The sequence below is a fragment of the Podarcis muralis genome, chromosome 8, assembly GCF_964188315.1.
Source record: "Podarcis muralis chromosome 8, rPodMur119.hap1.1, whole genome shotgun sequence".
Taxonomy (NCBI): Eukaryota; Metazoa; Chordata; class Lepidosauria; order Squamata; family Lacertidae; genus Podarcis; species Podarcis muralis.
This window is the reverse complement of record NC_135662.1, coordinates 35,289,571-35,307,362: the sequence shown is the minus strand read 5'-3', so window position 1 is coordinate 35,307,362 and position 17,792 is coordinate 35,289,571.

The following is a 17,792-nucleotide window of genomic DNA, read 5'->3' as shown; positions in this document are numbered from 1 at the left end:
TGTGTGTTGTTGTTGTGAAGTGTAGAATAATAGGAGATGGCCGGTGACCCAGCAAAGCCTTAAAACCTCATGCTACTTTATTGTGGCAAGCTGAGAAAGAGGGCTTTAGGACGGAGACCCCAAGCACTGACCCGCACGCATCCTGCGGATTGCCTATTCATTCCCTCAGCCTTCCAGTCGCCCATTGTTTGCCAAACAACAACGGAGATTTCACACAGAATGTAAAGCCCCTTTTCACATCCCGGTCAGAAAGGGAATTTTTGCAGCAGCCCTGGACTTTTCTTTTTGTCCGCCTCTCCCCCCCTCCCCCTTTCTGCGATGGCTGTTAGCCTGGATTTTCTAGAAACAGATTCAGAATGGGTGATTCCCGCGCCTCCTACCCTCCTACCCCGCGTTTACATCCCTCAGGCTTTTTGAATTCAGCTCAAGCAAAGCAGGATGTTGTTGTGGCTTTCCAGGTCAAAATGGTGCGCTGCCGCTGCTGCAGCCACAAAAGGGCCTCTCTAATGCTTCATTGGGAGGGAGGCAAAGCCGAGGCCTTCGCCACTGTTTCTTCTTGACCACCTCATTTCCATCGACAGCACTAGCAACTTGGAACAAGAGTTTACTTTGCCTAGCTGGTGCGCGCACGTGCGTTTTGAAGAACACAGGGGAGAGAGACCACTAGAGACCATTATTTTAATCGTAAACTTTACTCACTCATTCGGGTTTTTTTTAATCTGGCAAGGCAAAACCTGACTTCTCATTTCGTGTCCACTAAAAAAAAGAAAGAAAAGCAAACTGTTATTCCGCGGCAGGCAGTTAAAGCAACAACGACCACCTGCTCCGCTCTCTTATTTACTCCGCAGTAAGTCCCGTTGATTTCAATCAGTTTACTCCCAGTTCATAGGGCAGCCTTCCGAAACTCTCCCTTGGTTGACCCAGCAGGTTCAAACCACGTGCCTAGATTCGGACCTGCTTTTATGGAAGCTGATACGTTTCCTGTTAGAAGCAAGCCCCATTCAGTTCAATGGGACTCGCTGCCTAGATTGCAACCTAAGTGGCGCTTCGCCTCCAGCTCGGTAGCTAGAGGCGAGCGCGGCATTATTGTATTGAGCACAGAAACACGCGTCCACTCAGACTGAGCATACGTTTGTGAGCGACTCCAGGCTGGGTTTTAAATCCTCGAGTTCAGATCTTTCTTCTCTTCCTCCCCCCCCCCCCCCCCTCTTTTCTCTTTGAAAGTGGTTGGAAAAGGCAGGGCGCGCCGTTTATTTGTGTGAGATTTCGTAACAGCTGTATCACTCAACAGCAATTTCTCCTTTTTCAGTTTATCCCACCCCCACCCCCATTGCCATAACGTTTACATCCGTTTGGCGTGGATCTGGGACCAAGACGGGAGACTGAAGGTAGGCGGAGAGAAAAGCGATCGCGAGGGAGAAGCCGACAAGGTCGAGTCAGGGAGAGGAGAAGAGAGCGAGAGAGGAAAAGCCAGTTTGGTGACGTCTGGGAACGACAACAAACACTGGCCGTGCAATGCTAGACGTGTCATCTCAGAAGTGAGACCTTTTGAGTCCAAGGGGTGTTAAGCGTGTAGAGGATCGCAAAAGGGTGGGGAGTTCAGGGAAATCGCACCAAAGGCCAGCACATTTCAGTCCAATGGATTTCAAGGGGAGGCGGACACGAGCTTCACTCTCCCATCAAATCGAACTGATCTCAAAAGCGCTTCGACTTCGGCCCACGAGCTTTGCCCGAGTATTGATCAAATTACTCGAAATAATATCACTGCAGCTGCTGCTACTTCCAGTCCTCGAGATGGGGTCATTAATGATCTTCCAAACTTCCCAGACACAGGAAAAGCGAAGTGAAGGAAATTAAGCAATGTGAACGTTTCTTTCTGCCCACCCCGTCGCCTGAGAAGCTCCTTGGGTGTTGAGTGTTTTTCAGCCGCTCAGTAAGGTCTATCAGCCTTGTTCCCATTTTACAGGCGAAAACCCGAGGCTTTCCTAAAGCCGCCAAGGGAGAACTGAAACGCACATCCTCCCTCCCAAATTGGGAACTGTAGTTTGCTCCTGGGAGATCTACCATTCCCAGCACCCTTAAGAAACTACAGTTCCTCCCATTCTTTGGGTGGGTGTGCTTTAATGTGTGCAGTGGGGATTGGGGTGTCTAAGGGTGCCTTGGGGACCCGAGTGCGGGAAGAGACCGGGGATGCTTATGGTTTCTGTCCGCCAAAAGGGATGGGGAGACAAAGGGATGGAGCTGGTGGTCCACACACGTTGCCTTTCTTTGCACTTTTAGCCCAGCCTAGGATTGGATGGCTTGGAGATCCACGGCAAAGCTAAGGAAGGGAAGAGGGAGGGCCAAGGCGTCCACTCACTCCCCCGCCCGTACTTCTCCCTCTCCCCTATTGATATGCTAATATCCCTTGTGACGAAATCACAAAGAACACCTTGGACTCCGAGCGCTCTTCTCCCGCCCCCTAGCGCGGCCCTGTCCGGAGAAATGCCTCGCTGGTTGTAGCAGGCATTGAGCTATAGGAGCTGCCTCGGAATAAGGGGGCGGGAAACTCGTTCAAATCCCCACCACCGGTCACGTAGGCTGAGTTGCACTGCAACTAGGAACTATAAGCAATGGAGCTGGCTTGGAATTTAAAGTGGGGCAGCTCACAGCCAGCGGCAAATTCTGAAGTGCAGGCGCTTTTCGTGTCCCCACAGTAAAGTCCCCATAGCTGCGCCCTAGACAAACCGATATCAACTTTGACCAGTTCAGACAGTGTGGTATCAAGACCAAGTCAGGTTTTAATCTCACTCCCACTTGGTTTAACACAGCCTAATGAGGCGCTCTGGAGGACTCAAAAGCTTGGTCATAATAAAAAGGACTTCTTTCTTTTTTGGGATGTTTCAAATTAAAAGGGGCAGTTTAACCTTTAACCCGCAGCTACGCCAATGTAACCAGCCTCTTCCTGGGCTTAGCTTCTAGGGGCGCTGAAAATTGCCCGGGGAGACGGCATCATCAAGAGATGACATCATCACTACAAGAGAGAAGCAATCGCTCCAGGAGATTACGTCACAGCCCCTGCTCTAAAATGAAATGTTCCACTACACCACTGCTGCAGATCCAGAAACCGTAGAATTCATGGGAGGCTTCGCTACTGATTCCACGAGGAGATTATTGACAGCCAAAAAGGAGTTCTAATCTCCAGGCAGAATTTTTCAACAATATTCCAACTATTTCCTGCCCAACACACCCACCCAACTTGGTCTCTGACACTGCACACTTCTGTCCCCCACACCATAAAAAAAACCCATTCGATCTGGATGTACCATATTCTTCTCATTTGTTTGAAAAAATGCAAGCCCCTAATATTAATTCCATTTTATTTTAATTTATTTGGCCTAGCATCTCCGGAAAGGGCTGTGAATTGCTATCAGAACAGAACCATTTCCTACACGCCAAGTGTTTTTAATAGTAGATACGATCGCTTCCACTTTCCTCGTATCTTTCCGTTAGGCCTTAGTAGGTAGTCCGGACAGCTGGATTCTCGCTATTAACCAGTCTCTACCACGTGGCGAAGAACTCGAAGAAACTGTAATCTCCCCTCGGAGATCCACGGGCACCTGGCGACCCGTCCCTTCTTAACCCATCACCTTCAGTTGCCTTCCGGCATGGCTTGACCCAGTGAATTTCCACCAAGCCATAAGCATAAGCGCCATTCGAGATCCGTCTAGCCGCGTCTCCCTTCCTTCCACGTATTTCATGTCGTTTATTTAAAAACACCCAAAGGTAACATGAGGTCTGAGAGAGAAAGACAGAGAGAAATCATGACTAAAACTAGAAAATACATGTGCGGGAGGGGGGGCGAGAGAAGGGGTGGGGGAAAAGAGAGAGGTGGAGGATTAGATTCCTTCATTTCGTTTTGGTAATCCTAAATACAGCTATCTCTGGCTCTTTAATCTCCCCTAGAGTCGGATTAGGACCCATTTGAGCTAGGACAGTTGGAATCTGCTGACGGGAGGGGCGGCGGCAAAGAAAGCACCAAGGGGGAAACTTTATATAACCAAGGCTTAGAGACACCCCTCCCAAGGTGTGGGGGGAGAGAGACATCTCCCTGGTGACCTATCCTACGCAATGGACCAGCCTGGGAGGAAAGGCATGCAGACCCCTTCCTGAGGGTCATGCGCGTTATTAACAGAGAGAAGGTTTGCTTTGGAAACATTGACAGCCCCAGAGCTCTTTGCTGCTGCCAGTCTTCTTTCCTTGTCTCCCCCCGCCCCAAGGCCAGCCCGCTTCAGGAAGCTCCTCGATGCCCAAGGAACTACACCGGAGTCTTTTTAGCATCTCATTCCCCTGCCTGTTGACAGAAGACTCTCCCGCCCCGGAGTTCCCTGCCTCCACATTAGCAAGGCAGCGGTCAATCGGCATTGGGGGGGGGGGAATAATCTCCAAAGGGAAGAGCTTCCAGTTCCGAAAGGCCGGCGGGCGGGCGGGAGGAGGGGGGGCTGTGCCTAGGCGCGCAGCGCAAGGCGCCCTTACCTCTGCCTTGAGTGCACGTGTCTTTTCTGCGTGTGTGTGTGTTACTATGGCTCAATACTGTACATCAATCTCGCCTTTTTAATAATAACAACAAAAACAATCCCCTTATATTTGGCTAAAACGTACTCATTCAGTAAATGTCTGTGGTTCTCCATAAATAAGAGATTAATGTTTTTAAAGGGGGGAAAACATCCACCTCATTATGTACATATGCGTGTTTTCCTTTAAAAGGTACAGAGCGCAATTTTTTAAAACAACAACAGCAACCTCCTTAAGCGATTGAAATAGAAAGACTGCGTGGGGCTCTGCGTGAATGTGCAAGACATAAATCTCAAAAGCTGAGCTCCGCTGTTTGATTGCAATGCTACGTTTGTAGGTGACTAGATTAAATAAATATATTTATAATCCTGGATATTTGTTTGGAATCTAATATATTGTTGACGAACACGCACCCCTTCTATTTAAGATTAAAGTCTTCTCTTTTTTTTCCTTTTTCCCCTTTGGAAAATGCCTGTAATCCTTTCGGAGAGATTTTGTTGCTTTCCGGACTGTACGGGAAAGTAATTGTGCGGATTGTAGGGTTGCGTGACCTTTGCGGGATGCGGGGAGCATGCGGGGTAGGGTGAGGGAGGTCCGAGGTGGAGAGAGGGGGGCGCTCAGCAGTTTACACGGATCTCTTGCCTGCGCGCGCGCATAACGATCAATTTTCCGACCACTCCAACTTGACGTGATCTTTTTCAGAGGGGGAGGCAGACACCCATGATTTCATTATGCCAGAGAGAGATGGGGAGGGAGGGAGGGAGAAGGAGAGGGTGGTAGCGGTGGTGGAAAGCGACCCGCATGGAGGACAGGCCGCGGCCATGTAACACATCTTGGAGGCAGCGGCCAGAGCTGCTCTTTTGTGCTTGCAGCAGCCCCCGTGGGGTTGCTAAAGAGGTGCCTGCGAAGTGGGAACCGAGGCCTGATGCCGCTGATTAGGATGCAGGAAGCGACCTGCCCTCTATTGGAAGCGGAGAGGAATGAGGGACGCCGGGTGCGCGCCAGAGGAAGGAGGGGGCGAGGGAGGGGGCGAGCAGCGAGGCGGCGCTGCAGCAGCAGCAGCAGCAGCGCAGCCAACAAGCCGGGCGGGCAGCCGGGGAGGCGAGCAGGCTCCGCTTCCCGGCTGGATGTCAAGCGGACAGCGGCGTGCATCTTCCCGGCCAAAGGTGCCGGGCCGGCCCTTTTTCTGCAGACCTTCCCTCTGGGCGGACGGACGCGCCTCGTCCTCTAGCGCCTGGGACTACCAACGGCTCCCTCTCTCTCCCTCTCCCACCTAGCCGGACTGACTGACTGCCGTAAGTACCGCTGCAAGAGGCGTCACTGGAACAACCCGGGCCGTCGCGGGGCTTTGGGGGTTGCATCGCCGGCCGGGAGGCAAATTCAACGGGAAGGGGGGGGGGGGACGGAGGCAGCGGCGGCGGCGGCGGCTGCAGGAAAGGCCCGAGAGTTGCGGCCCGCGGGTTGTGGGGCGGGGCGGCGGCAGAGTGAGCCCCCTCACGTGCCGTCTGGGGCCGAGCAGCAGATGGGCAAGTCGAGGTCTGCCTGGGGAGATTATAACCCGACAGGGTGGGGGTGGGGGGCGTCTGTGGAGGCGGGCAGAAAACCACCGGCTGCTGCCCGATCGGTGGGCGCTCAGAGGCGCTTGCTGAGCCGAGTGGTGCGCGGCTGCTTGGAGAGGTCTGCCGGCTTGGATGCGCAGAGGGAGCGGTTCAGCTTTCGGTTGGGACGCCACCATTCAAAATCGTAACAGTAATAATGCGTGTTTTTGTTTGTTTTCTTGCTTGCTTGCTTGCTTGCTTTTGCCCGGGGCTGGCCCGCCTTCAGGGCTCCCTCCCACCACCGCTTTCTCTTTCTCTCTGCCGCTTTGGTGAGAGGTTCCCCTAAAACCCAGGCAGATCAATGGCCGCCTCGGTCGGTGCCCCCTCCCTGCTCTGGTGTGGGCGCGCGCGTCCGCGGGATCTCTCTCTCCGTGGGGACAATTTCCAAGGTGGCGGTGCTGGCGGAAGGGCAGCGTGAAAGCCTTCCGACGGGCCTTCCTTTGTGTGGTGCTGAAGCTGCGCGCCGCGGCTTTGTGCTGTGATGCCCGGGGAAAATGGCGAGGGGCCATTGTGCTGAGGCCGGGCTTTTCTGGGAGGGAAGGAAGGAGGGAGGAGAGTGAGAGAAGAGGCATCCCTCTCCTAAACCCCACTGGTCCTTTGAAAGGAGCCCCTCGCTCGCTGGAGAGCTGCAAATCTCGCCCTCTGGTTCTCTTCCACCTCCTGTCAGTGCGGAAGACGCCCATGCGTGCCTCGGAGCCGGCCACGATGGTGACCCATGCGCAAAAGTCAGTCGGCCCGCCTTGGAGACGAGCGGGGCTGCGAGGCAGCCATCTGTCCTGTTCATGGGGAAAGAGTCTAGCCCCATATCACCCAAGCGGAAGATCACAGTTTCCTAGGGCAGACTGGGAGCTAACTCAGAGAAAGCATCGTCCTATAGTAGGAGGGCGCGCGGGGGGGGGGGCAGAATAAGATACTTTTCCTTTTTCAGACGTTGCGCTCCGCCTGGTGTGGGGGAATTTTGATCGCAACAGTTCACCGCTCTGTGCCGTTTTTCATTTTCAATAGGAGGCTGAACGCTTAGAGCCAATAAATAGCACACAGTCCGTGCATAAGGAAACGGGTGTGTTGTTGATGCTGCTGCTGCTGTTTTCAGTTAATTGTTACGGACTCGAAAGATATTGCAAAAAAGGAGATATTCTGCTGTGCGGAAATAATGACCATCCGGAAGATTGTCCTTCCGGTTTCGTAAAGTTGTAGAAATCCTGGCAGAAATAAGTGATTTATTAAGATCCAAATCTGTGTGCATATGTTTTTTGCTTAAAATGCTTTGGGTTGTTTAATTTCTTGTAGCAATTTTTAAAATAATTTTTTTAAAAGGCTCCACTTCTCCAGAATCGATAATTCTTTTCAGTTCTGTTACTGCCTCTTTTTACGTATTCTATTTATATTCGTATCGAAGTCGTGTATAATTGTTAGACATTGGTGCACTAGTGTTTCGTACAGCCAAGAAGCAGAAAAGTGGTTTCCGTTGACCAACCAATGAATCTCTGTGCGGCTCTGTCTCTACACTCCCTCCATCCTGCTGAAATCCGTACTGTAATCTACAGCTTTACTAAAACAACAGGAACGCCCATGATAACTTTTAAAAAAATTATTCACTTTCTGTTGGCTAAGACAGTATTTATTATATAAACCCTTTCCTTTTAATGTCAATGTTATTGTTAAGAAAACAAGAATTTATCAGGGAGAAATGTAGCATTAAAAAAAAATCGCCTTATGACAGCCTGCTAAAACAAAACAAAAATAAATAAATCGAAACTGTGGAAAGCAAAGCGATGTGCATGCGTTAAAATGGACCCCTTTCTGTCGCTCGTCATAGAGATCAAAACCATGGACAGCGAACGGATATTAAAGTAGGATTATCTCGATGGAATAATAATATCAATATTATCGTCCTGGAGGCCATCATTCCAAGCAGGCATTTGGTGGAACTGCCTTTCTTGAACGTCTGTGCTGCGTGTTGTCGTCCCCCCCCCCCATCCCATCTCATACAGTTGTATAATGTGTCAAACCGTGCAGAAGCACCTCTGCCATGCCCCACTGCAGACTAAGCCCTCAAAGACCATTCTTAAGCAGTTACAAAACCGCACACATTTTTTTGTCACCAGCCAAAGAAAGCGCTTGTGTGTGTGTGTGTGTGTGTGTTTCTGTATCCTTTCGAATTCTAAGACAAAAGAAAAGATACAGTTCAGTTCTTCCATTAGCTGAGTGACACTGGTATAAATTAAATTGATTTTATCAGCGGCCAACTTCCCCGATTGGAAAAATTAAATGCCACACTGACAGACAAAGATAACACAGGAACGATCTATAGAGCGCAAGACGAAAGGCAGCCTCGCTCCCCTCCACCCCGCCTTCTGTATTGGCGATCTGCTCTTCTCATGACACAAGGGACACGAAGGTCGAGTTTTGCCTAGTTGTCGGACTGGAGTGATTGAAACCATTGTTTGATTCGGAGAGACTGAGCTGATGAGTCATCGACTTTAGAGCAAAGCAAAGCAACAGTCGTAGCTTGCAGGCAAAAAGCGTTACTCTTCGGTTCAAATCAGGCTTTTAAAGCCTTCTCAAGCATTTTAAAGCCTTCTCGGGCCTTCTAAAACCCGCACAAAGAGACGACACCAAACCCCGAAGTTTCTATCCAAGTCTTTCTCTCTCTCTGGCTATTTGTCACACGAACTAAGGGTGCAAGGCCTTCAAGAGAGGCAAAGAGACAGACTGCCATTTCCATCTCTCAGCAGCAGAGCGACTCCTTATCTTGACTGTGTCAGCACCGCAGCCACAAAGGACACTGCTGTTCTTTCCTGGATTCCTGAAAGCAAATAGATGGTTTCGACTCCCACCCCCGCTTTTTTTTTGGGGGGGGGGGTTGATTTGCGAAAGGAGGGCTGCAGCTCTGACCTCCTCTGGAATAAGCAGTTGAAGGAACTTGGCCCAAAACTTTGGAGGATTTACTTGGGTGTTGACAATCCACCAGGCCGCCCGCATTGACTCTGGCGCAGTGTCACGCAAGTCAACGGAGCGAGAGGTTTGTGGATCGCGCCTCCGAGGCGCTCGCCCTCAATCCGCATCGGTCCTTCCTCTGTGGGCGGTTACAGACAGACAACCCTGTACCACCTTAACTACCGCATGCGTGTCAGCTCTTGGGAAGTCAGCCGGCTGTCCGACGACCAAATGACCTTAGGGGTGAGGTCTCTGATTTTATTATTACACCTCGTACTTCTTTATCGTCCTCGCTAAGAAGTGTTGGGAATTTTGAGACACACCATGGATGCTAAAACAATATGTGGCTAAATGCTGGTGTTTGGGTGCTCTGGGTTCTCCTTTTGCCAAAGAATGAAAACAAAACAAAAACAAAACAAAAAAACCCCGACTTGTCTGCTGAGATGCGTGTGCCTGCATGTGTGGATTCACCCAATTCCAAATTTGTTCCACCAGCTTGCTGGTACACAGAGGAGAAGAACGTCCTATAATCCTTCCGCAGTAATCTAGAGAATCTACAGCAGTTGCATTAATTACTGGGCAAAACTCTTCTTCTCTTCCCCCTCCCCCCGCCGCTCCCCCCCCCTTCTCCTCGTTGCGATGAGGAAGGACTCTGGATTTTATATAATGCAGGCTTAGCTGCGATCAACCCTCCCTGCCCCTCCCCCCGCCTCCTCTCTCCTGCGCCTGGAGTATTTAAAGCAAATCTGTTCTCATTTCATGGAAGGGGTGGGGGCAAGAGAGGCTGGGAGCTGGAGACAGCCTTCTGTTGCTGGTAAATGAGGACACTCTGTGGCAACCGGAGCAGGGCTGCGGGTGAGGGGGTGGGCAGGATCTGTGCTCTGTGGAAAGCAGGGTGTCCTCTTGTCCTCCGGGCCGGATGGAGGCCGCGAGGGGAGGTCCAGCCTCTCCTTTGGGCAGAGATTGGGCGCCGGATGGGGCTGTCATAGCGAAGCGAGGTCGAAGCTGAGGCGGCGTCAGAGAGGCTTTCAGCCCGGGGAAAAGGTGGACCGTGAAGAAGGGCGAAGCGGGAGATGCTCTCCGCGGGGACTTAAGTCGGGCTTTTGGTCCCAGCAGACCCCCAGGCAGCCGGGGGCGGGGGCTGGAGCTCCGGCTGGGGCTCGAACTCGCTGCTGGCTGAGCGCAGGGGCTGCTTTCAAGGACACGGGGAGATGATCAGGACTTTGGGAGCCAACATCTGCCTGCCTGGTGACGTCAGCAGCCCCGTGTAATCCTCTTGTACGGGAGGCAGATGCCTTATTTGTTTGGCTGGAGAGCCATTAATCCCTAATTCTGGAGCAGCGAGCGAGGGGCGCGCACACGCACACCGGACCGCTCCGAACCAAGTTCCCCCCGGAAAAAAATAAACAGAAAGAAAAGAAAGGAGGTCGCTGGATGCCTCTCCGAGACACTCGGAGAGATCAGGCTCGCTGAAGGTTTGAAGGCGATCGATGCATTTTCCTCTGTTTCTTGAGTAAGGGGGGGGGGGCGTTGTGTGTAACTGGGGGGAAGGGTAACCTTTTTTCGTGTGCCTGCGCGCGCGCGCGCCTTAATACATTGCTTTGTTGAGATTCCCACATGGTGGATTGATGCCTCCCTCGGTTTTGATTTTGTTTGGGTTTTTGTTTGTTTTGTTTTGCACGGGGAGAAAGTAAAGGGTTAACGCCGCTTGGGTCCGAGGCAGAGCTCCGGCAACGTCCTTTGTAGCTGGCGGGGCTGTCATTGGGGCCGATCCTGCGGTCCTAGTAGCAATGGGAACTGTGCTGCTTGCGTTCCGAATGGATCCGAATTGTATCCGGATTGCTCCTGCTGCTTGGCTAGGAGGGAACTCCAGCCTCTCTCCTCCTGAGACGGGGCAGACCCTCCCTTCCTCCTCTTGCTTTGCCCTCCTGCTTATTTAAATCCCCCACAACCTCCCCCCTACATCAGCTGCCTTTGTCATTTTCGGCCGTCGGACAGCCGTAAAGTTCAGGCGTCGGTTCCTCCCCCCTTAACCTCTTCGCCTTTGCTTCTCTTTCCTAGGACACCGGGGTGGTATGACGCAGAAGGCCTCCGGGGCGCGACCTGCCCTCCGCCCGCTTGCTCCGGAGTCCGATGCCACCAGCCACGGGAGACTTGGGAGAAGAGAGCCACGTCCTTTAACCACCCATTTCCACTGGGATCTGAGTAGAGCGTCGCAGCAGTTGAGCGAAAGGCATTCAGGCGAAACTTCAGAGGCGCCAATGGGCAGAGGTCGATCTGTCCAGGTTTCGGGCTGGTTTCTTTGATCACTGATGGCCTGTTCCAGCGTCCTTGCAGAAGTCCTCCAGAGTTCAGAGCCACTGCGGATTTGACGCCCGTTGAAACGCTGCCAAGTCCTAACCGTAGCCGTGTTTCTGTTGTTGAGTTGTCTCGCTCTTCCTCCTCCTCTTCCTCCTCCTCTTTCCTCTTCCACTTCCTATGGCACAGTCCCTGTAGCCAAACCAGATGGGCTGCCCAAACTCTCCCGGGAATGGGCAGGTGCTCTCGAGTTAATGTTTTCCGCTTTACAAAGCAAGTCGACACGCATCCTGCCTCTCTCATTGGCGCACATCGCGCTACACGACTAATATATGTTTATATAGGGTAGATATCCAGAACCCTCCTTTAACAGAGAAAGGATGGCGATGCTTAAATGTCCCTGATGCGCAGGAATGGCTCGTGTGATGGGAGAGGGGAGGGCAGGCGAAATCCTCTCCTCTTCAGGAGCAATCAGCGCAAAGCCGTGTCATTCTGTGGTCTTAAGAAATTAAAGAGGGGGAAAACGAGCTGGCTACATTAGAGCAGCTTAACTAGGTGGCGTTCGAGGCAATCTTTAAGCAGACTCTTGCCTGGTGGAACTGGCAGATGGGCTAAGGAAGCGGCCTCGAATTTAAAGCCAGGCCCGGAGCATAAAGCGGGGTGCGCGGGGGGGGGGGGCGGTGCGCTGAAGATGAGGGCGGGGGTTGCTTTGCCTTCTTTCATCTTAAAGGTCGCTTGCCATTTTGTTTGCAGAGAGAACGTGACAAATCCGAGGCTTTGCCTCTCCGTGTTCACAGCGGACCTTGATTTAATGTCATACAATTAAGGCACGCGGTGAATGCCAAGAGCGGAGCTTGAAGACACCGTGGAAGAGCTGGTTTGACTCCCCCACAGACAGGGTTAGAAAAGCCCCGAGCCAATGCAAGTTCTTCTACTCCCATCTAAGGCGCTAGTCCTATTTGTGTGGTGTCGGGCGCCCTATTTCCTCTAGACCCCTTGCCTTATCATTAAAGGTGCAGCGGGATGTCTCTTACACATCACAGGTAGGTTCACAGTTGTTGTTTTTCCAGAGCTTCTTGCCTAAATCATGTAAAGGCGACGGATAAAAAATAAATTCATTTGATAATATGATGGCATCGCTATGTTTGTTGATTATACACTCATCCCGTGTAATCTGCGTCAAGTTAGAGAAGGTCCTGCGGGGAGACACTTCGGTTTCTCAGTATTGTTCTCCACGAGATGGTGATGAGCTGAAGATGGCATAAAGCTGGAAAATCCCTAGGTTTCTGTCCGCGGGTTAAAGCTAAAATATCGTGGTTGCCTTTTTTTTAAAAAAAGTGGTGTAATATACAGTATCTGCAGAGCATTTCGGTAAAGAGAGCGGTGCTAGAGTGGGTGGGTGATGTGGCCCTTGAGCATCCATTTTTATGGCTGTCTTTGTTTAGCCTGGGCCTAAAACCGCGGGTGAACAAAGGGAGGCAAACCATCACTGTCTGCATACTGGAAACGGGCAGAACCTGACCGCTGTCCACGGTGCTGAAGTCAATTTTGCCGGTAACGCTTGACTGTAGCTTATATTTATTAACGAAACAGTGGCAGGAATGCTCTCCGTAGATCTAGGTACACTCGACCGTAGCACTCGGTTTCACGATCTAGTATTCTCTACCACAAAACAGTAGGCTGCAATGCACATCCTAATGAACTTAATGATATATCCATCATGGATATATATGTGGGGGGGGGGGTGACTTTCAAGATTTCTTAAGATTATTCGGCTATCTAGAATGTTTTCAAAATTTATTAAATAAATGTAGTTTCCTTATACAAAGGAAGGGGTGAAAGTCTTGTGCAGCTACCAATATATTCAAAGAAGGATACCACCTAAAAATGAGTGGTATATACATAGCAGGCTAGTTATGGACAGACATTTAATCTAAGTGTGGCTGTTAACTCTCAAATACGCCTAATTATGAGTTAATAGGAGAAAAAAATTACGTCCATGAAACCACTTGATAAGCGGGTCCTATGCTACCAGGGTAAGGGAGGATTTCGGACCAGGTGTACTCAGATTTTCACCACCACTTCGCAGGACAATATAAATGGTAGCATACCGCGTTGGTAAGAGTAAATTGCCGGTTGGTAAATAGTCCTCTACAATTCACTTCTATTTCCTCTTTTTTGGACTGGAATCGGTACTGTAGCTTTTGGCGCAAAGCCTCGGTGTTCGAATTACTGCCCCAGAGTGGGGCCTGAGCGAGGCTGCAGCAACAGCGAAACAGCTATCAGGTAATGGAAGGCCAGGTGCCTCTAGGACACGCTGTTCTTTAATCTGGATTAAAATACGGGAAAGCGGATTACCCGCTTGGTATCTGAACCGGAACACCAGAAAATCCCGATTCTGCAAGCACAGCTGGAGGCTGGTTGGTGCAGGAAAAGAGAAAAATCTCACAGAAAGAAAAGGCGAGTGGGGCCTATCTTGCGAAAACAGCCATTTTAGTCAGGCATCCTTTTCGCTCTGGCTGCATCTATCTGCTGCCAACCTGCTAATCCCCCACGCACTTCCTCAGGAGTAAATCCTAAGCACACCCATGGCAGTTCTGCCCCAGATGTTTGCCCGTGAAAGAATTGCGAGGGGCTTCTGCTGCAAAATCCAAAACCATCTCCTTTCAAAATAGGCCTATGGATGTCAGTGGGATTTAACTCCCAATGAAGTGTGTGAGGACTGGCACGATCCGTGATCCATTTACTTCGGAGCAGTCCCTCCACTTCTCTAAAACAACGCTGGAGTAAAGAAGCTGCAGATCACACAGAGGAAATTTGCCTTTTGCATTAGAAGTAGTAGTAATTATATTAAATAAAGAAGTCTGATTTTCAGTAAGTTTGTTTGAAGTTAGTTAGTTTGGAGTAACAAATCTGAATTAACAATCCATCTGAGGGGCAGATCTTCGCTTAGACATTACATTTTTAACACACACACACACACAGAGAGAGAGAGAGAGAGTTCTCCATCGAGTCTTCAGTCACCTCCCTTAATGTTGTAAACACTCAGCTAGTCGGAAAACGAACCCCGCCTTATTTTCTTCCCATTGTATCGGAGGTTTCCTTGCATTTCAGATTAGTTGAGCAATGCATTTTGGAAATGTATAATCGTCTCTTCCCCTACCCCACCTTTCCATATCCTAAACAACAGTGCTCGAATTGTGATGCACACAACTGACGAGTATTTGACAAGGTTAAAATGATAGAAAGAGCCATAACATTTTTTAGTAAAGAGTGGAAGGGAAAGAGAAGTCATACAGAGATTATTTAAAAGGGTGCTCCTCCCTACAATGACCAAGGCATTGAGCAGACTTCAGATAGTCACCCCCCCACCCCACCCCACCCGAATTGTGATTTTCAGTCGCAGGCTGATTTCTACCACTTGTGAGTGGCAAAGTGATGTTAGATTGAACTCACCTCCTTCTTTTATTTAGTACTGCACTATACCATACCGAAACATCTCTTCACTGTCCAACAAGGAACTTTTGGTCAATGCCACCCCTTATCAGTTTGCCTAATTTTTGTCAGGGGAAGGGGGAGCCCGAGTCTTCCCAATGAACCGCTGGTTAGAAAAGAAGGATGTTGACATCATCTGAGCTAGTGGCCTTAAACCTATTTAAAACCATTTTTTTAAATCCGGGACTGCTGTCAGATTAAGGACCCTTTATTTTGACATTGTTATGTTTAACATTCAGCAGCTTCCAGCGTAGGAGTCAACTGCTGCTCTCTCATCCATCCATCCATCCTCTCCCCTCTCTAGGTATAACCCCCCAATCCACCTCAATCAAGATGTCCCAGTGGGAGGCGAGTAGGGAGATTTACCTTAGGGGCCCCTGTGCAATCGGAAGCACTCTGATTGTGCCTTTCTTAATAAGGAGGAAAGCCTCTCGGAACTGCTTGAGAGAGACAGTCTTGCCCTTGAGCTGCTAAAACGAAGCCATACTGCCCTACGGGAGTAGCAGTTTTCTTCCGCTTTGCACTCCAGCTTAACTAATTTTGGTCGACAGCGTGCAAAGGACTTAACTAGGCGATGGCGCACTCTGCTGCCTAGGAGAGGCAAGGACATCGCTGAATAAACGTGGCATCTGGCAACTTGGAAGAGAACTAACTGCCAGGCGCAAAGAGGGAAAACTAAACATTCACAGTCCTGCCCTGTTAGAAGCTGAAAGGCCGATAGAGACGCAGAGGCTGGCAGCTGTCCTGGTGCTGATTAAAAGTCTGGGGTAGTGACGTCATGAGATGTTGCCGCATTCTAGAATGCTGGAGTTGTTTTGGTGCAAAGAGCGCGGGGATGGGACAGGGAGAGCTGCGCGCACCTCACTTGGAATGACGACACTTAACAAACGAAGGGTCACGTGAAACGCTGTTTCCTTAACAAGTTAAGTGAAGCGGAGGAGGAAGGTACTCTAAGTCATCGGCTGCATTTTTGAATTTGTTTACACACTTCAGTTCACCATCATTTCTCCCTGGGGATTTTTTTTTAATGGGCAAAAAATGGGGGTTAGGGGTTGGGGGAGAGCCACAGCCATGGATAAATGGATTTCTACTACCACAGAACAAACTGAAGGGGCTTTTTTTTAATGAGTAAAAGAATAGTAGGAGACTGTCCTTCTTATTACTTTGTACAGCATATATAATTTATATATTGCTACAGAGTAGAATACAGTAACTGTCGCGGGTCTAATGCTGTAAACAAATTAGATGAAAAGAAATCTCATTTATGTCAATGTAGCTTATTCCCAGACAAAGTGTTTAAGATCAGAGTCAATGTTCTACTTCTTTTAGTTACTTCATTAGCAATCACTAAAAGGTGCTATTTTATGGCACACTATTATATATTTGGTGTTATCCTTTTGATCTGTTGCTGGACACCTCCGAAGAGAAAAATATTACTAGGGCTACAACTACCAGAATACTTCATCATCAGATTCTGCATTCATTGCCATTGCTATAGTCTGCTATTTTGGAAAGTTATTTATTCTACTGCTTACAACATGGGTTCTTCATTTCAAGCACAGTTTTTTTCTTGACTGCCTTTAGAAATGCCCTCTCTCTTAATACAGTAGCAATAAATGTATGTTAATGCAACATCTCATTTATCTCCATGGTAGACAATGTGTATCTTGTGTATTTCCAGATTATTGGACCTGATTAGAACTACACATCACCCCTCATCCAATCCAAGGACTGTCAAAGTGTGTGAATGAGCAAAGTCCAATAATTTTCTGCATTCTTTCTGTGAGGGAACTTGGGTTGCTATTTTCTGCCTGACTTATATGACATCCAATGCAATGACATCAAACATCCAATGCAAAGCCTTTCAAAACATTCCATTTCCAGACTCTTCTCTTGGAGACTTTTCAACTCAAGGGCATATTGCTTGCATCACATTTCAGCTTCTCTGTGTTGGGGAAGTACTCTTAAGAAATTTGAAATCCCCAGGAGTGAACAACTGACACCCAAGCATGTCCAGCTCTTCAGCAGCATATTATTATTATTATTATATCTATATGACGCCTATTTTATATGCTGTAAGACATGCCATTTAAAAAATAAATAACAAATCCATCAACTACGAATCAGCACAGACTTGAGACTAGCTTACAAGTTGCAAAACTTTGCATTAGATACATTCAGTGAGTAGGCACTAAAAGCCTTTGCATTAGATACATTCAGTGAGTAGGCACTAAAAGCCACGAGAGAGGGACCCAGGAGTTCTGCTTACTGCTGGAAACAGAGCAATTGCTAGATTGTATGTATTCAAACAATTGTGGGAGTAGCCAGGGTTGCTTCTTTATCTCAGTAGCACAGCAACAAAGAAGCACCTAGGAGAAACCCAATTAGTTTTGCCCAACTCCTCCTACACTCCATCTGTAACAACCTTCAAACGGTGGGACATTCGCAACACACACCCTCCATTTTCTTTCTCTCTACATCCCTGGAGAACTTGAAAGCTTGCTCATAACCCTGTAATATTTTGATTGGTCCTAATCAAGAGTTTGATGTTTTTCCAAATAGACCAACACAACTCCCCATCACTTTATGCCAGGAATCATCCACTGTTTTCATTTTCACTTTTGCGTCTTCCCTTTGAATGGCAGATTTCACTCTGTGTTCTATCCCAAATTGCTTTCAAAAGGCCACTTTCAAGAAAAGTGAGTCTCAAGCTCATCTGGTCTCATACAATTGCAACCTATACTGGGGAGCTTTAACTGTCGAACCACAGGGTGTGTTGTGCCCAAACTATGGTGGTTAGTTATGCTGCTGTTCTAGACTGATTTAGCAATAAATGTGTTGTTCTACAAGGCAACTGTTTTGTCATGGCCTCTTTGCTGAATTAACCTTGATGCCATCTGATCCTTA